Source organism: Citrus sinensis, chromosome 2, assembly GCF_022201045.2.
Source record: "Citrus sinensis cultivar Valencia sweet orange chromosome 2, DVS_A1.0, whole genome shotgun sequence".
Taxonomy (NCBI): domain Eukaryota; kingdom Viridiplantae; phylum Streptophyta; class Magnoliopsida; order Sapindales; family Rutaceae; genus Citrus; species Citrus sinensis.
In genome coordinates this window covers 13,350,635-13,354,374 of record NC_068557.1, presented here as the reverse complement: position 1 = coordinate 13,354,374, position 3,740 = coordinate 13,350,635, and the positions used below count along the sequence as shown (strand labels likewise).

At 30.4% G+C, this 3,740-nt stretch overlaps 1 non-coding gene across 1 annotated transcript; it reads left to right on the top strand.

Annotated features, from left to right (window-relative positions):
* The first annotated feature begins 2,461 nt into the window (after positions 1-2,461).
* On the top strand, positions 2,462-2,567 carry LOC112499427 (small nucleolar RNA R71). Its single transcript, XR_003067033.1, has one exon. It is a non-coding gene; the product is annotated as a small nucleolar RNA R71 (small nucleolar RNA).
* Positions 2,568-3,740: the final 1,173 nt, after the last annotated feature.

Genomic DNA, 3,740 nt, shown 5'->3' with positions numbered 1-3,740 from the left:
GGTTCCCTATGCTACATGAGATAGTGGGAGAGCCTGAGTCTTTATATTTTAGGGGAATTTTGTGTTGGAGTATAGAGCTAACATTTTTTGTTAAAAAGACATTCTTTTGAATGTGAATGTTTATCTTTTTAGTACAAAGGTCTTTCAAAAACTTGGTATAAGATAACACTTGTTTTATAGTGTCAAGTAAAGGGATGTTAACACTTACCTATTTGAAGATTTCAAAAATCTCACATGTGGATTTTCTATTATTTCCTTTAGCTAACCTCTGAGGAAATGGAACTTTAGGAACGTATTCTCTTGGGTTGGTTTCTTCTTTCTCCTCTGATGATGAGTCCTCAACATTATTGTTGACTTCTTTCCCTTTTCGCAAGGTCATGATGGCTTCGACCTCTCCATGCTGCTGTGGTGTGAACTAGTACTTGCTTCATGCACTCCTTTAGGATTATGCACTAGTTGATTTGAAAATTTGTCTTTCTCAACAGTCATTGCTAAAGTTTGAAATGAAAAAGTAAGTTGTCCCACTATCTTCTCGAAGTTTGAAACTGATTGGGCTTATAAGTTGAAGCCTACTCTCATCTCATTTCGTAGTTCATCAATGGTGCGATTTTGTTGCTCGATCATGGAGTGAGTAAGATTCTTAAAGTTTTGGAATGCATCCTCCCATGGTCTGGGTTTAGAATAATTCGAGTTTTGATTGTATGGTCTAAATGGTGGCTGAGAGACTTGAGCAACTTAAGGAATTGGTTGCATTGGTGAAGCTGGAGCTGCTGGTCCATTCTGTTGGAATCCTTGAGACCATGAAAAATTAAGATGGTCTCTCCATTTAGAATTAGGGGTGGGCATGGGTTAGTTTAGATTGGGTTTTAAGTCAACCCAAATCAAACCATAAAAGTTTGGATTTGGTTTGAATTTTATTATCAAAATATTTTTTATTTTGATAAATTTAATTATATAAAATTTATAATAATTATTAATTGTTATTAATTATTAAATTGATACTAAAATTTAAAACAATAGTGGATAAAAATTATAAATCATAAATATTACAAAAACTTAATCCTTAAATTAAAGAATACTAGAAAATTAAAATAAATTTTAATCCCAAAAATCATTAATTCTCCATAAATAAGAACGTAAACTCTAATAATAAATTTCCACAAACATGACATCAACAGGTAAATTCAAAGAAAGAAAAAAAAAACAACTTATGTGAGTGCCATTTAGTTAAAATAATAAAATTTCTTTAACTAAAAAATTGTAACCTTTGACTTATAATTATTGAGATGATAATTTTCTATCAAATGGTGTTTTTTTTTTTAAATAGGTTGATTGCTCATGAATTTCAAGATGGAGGATCAATGTCAATAAATCCCATCAAAATAAAAAACGGAGTATTATTTATGCTACAGTATCAATATAGCACGCAAAATGTTAATTTTATTTATAATAAGGCTTTATAATTTTTGTCACAATAATATTTTATCAGTAGAAATATCATTTTTCATAATTATTAATTATTTCCTTCCAATGGACTGGGTAACTATGCCCTCAAAAAGCATCTCAACATTATTACTATAATTTTCCTTGATTTAAGTACGAAAACAACAATATAGATTTGATATTTTTCTTATTACTGTTAGAAACATAAAAGCGGTAATTACGTAAGTATAATATGAGTTCATAAATTAAAAAAATATATATTTCATTTCATCAAACACTAATTTCATCTCATTTAACTATTTACAATAACATTTATTTAATTCATATTTGTTTTACATGTTGCTTTCCTTTTCTAACTGTTAACAATTGATCACGCTGTGAACAATTTAATAATGACTTTTCACTTATTTGTTTTTATTTTCATTTATTTCATTTGACAAGTTTGAGTGATGGAGTTTTGTTCACGATCCATGGATAAACCATACCCAACCCATAATGAAATTGTTTTTTTATGTAAAACCCACATTTAACCCATTTTCATAATTTACCCAACCCAAACCATTTAATTTGGTTTGGGTTTGAGTAAACCCATGGGTTGTGGGTTTATGCCCAACCCTATCTAGGATTATATGTGTTGGAGTATGGGTTGTAATTTGATGGTTTTCTCATTACACCTATGACATTGGCTTGATCTGGGTATGAGTCATGGTCATGTGGTTCTGTTTATTTAACAGTCGTTAACGATGCTATTTGTCGGGAAAGCCCTTCAACCATCTCTTTCACTTCTTTAATTCCTGAACTTGACTCGCCAATGTGAATCTCATTCACTCCTTTAATTCTTTTAGTATTCCTGAGTGATCGACTCCGTTGTTGAGAATTATCTGCTTGTCGCTGGAAGAAATCCCAAATCTCTTATGCATATTTTGACATTAGCTCTTTTCCACTTATTGCCATTAGTCATTCTCGCACATGTGGCAATAATCTTTCTAAAAAGTATTGGCATTGGTGTCATTTCTCGTACCCATGATGTGGACACTTCAAGAATAGCCCATTGAATCGCTCCCATGCTTCGAAAAACTGCTCGTCTTCTCTCCGGGTAAACTCTGATATTTCCCTATGAATAGCATTGGTTTTATGCACTGAGAAATATTTATTTAAAAATTTTTTACCATTTGTTTCCATTATATAATGCTATTAGTAGGCAATGTATTAAGCCATAAATGAGCTCTATCCTTTAAAGAAAATGGAAATAATCTAAGTTTAACATCATCATCTGAAAATTTCTCATATTTAAAAGTTTGACAAACAGCATGAAAATCATTCAGATGATTATATGGGTCCGCATTTTCTAGGCCAAAAAATGTTGGGAGACAATTTAGCACACTAGGTTTTAGTTCAAAACTCATATCAACTACATTTGGGTATCTTATGCATGATGTACTCAAGTTAGCTAAGGGACTAAAGTAGTCCTTAAATGCCCTCTCCTGTGGTGGTGCTTGTTGTTGTTGTTGCAAATTCATTTCAATTTTATTTTTAATTACAACGTGTTTGTGTGTGCGAAGTGTTCTTTCAAGTTCAAAGTCTATGGGCTCAAGATTAGGTAATAATTACCTTCAACCATGCATGCAAAGAACACAAAAAAAAAATAGGAGCAAAAGAAATAAAAATAAAGAAGATGGAGAAATTACAATACTAACCTTATCACGCTGTTACAACCTTACTATGAAAAAACATTAAAAAAATACGTGAAATAAATTAACTAAAATTAAAATAAATTAATAAGATAAAAAAATTACAAAGAAAAATAAATTACAGAATTTTAAAGAAGAGAAAAAGAAAAGAAATTCTTACCTCAAATTACAGATTCACTTTTTTTCTTTTTTTTAAATAAGAAAAAAATTACAAGAAAATAATTAAAAGAAATTATTTACAAAAATTAATTTTACGAATTAAAATAACTTACCTCCTCGGCAACGACGCCAAAAATGTGTTGTGCAAATTTTATTAAACTCGTAAGTGCACGAATCTATTGTAGAATAGATTAATACTGACGAGTGTCGATCCCGCGAGGAAGTTGATTTTAATTGTGTATAGAGTTAATTTTCTAAGTGGGTGATTGGATTTGTAGTGGAAGTGATTTATATTATCTTAAAATTTAAATTAAAATAGCGGGAATAAATTGAAGTGAAATCTATTAAAATTGAAGCACTTTGGTATCTAGATCTGCATCAACATGAACACTTGGGTATCTAGATCTGCATCAACATGCACCATGGGCTAAATATTCCTTATTAATG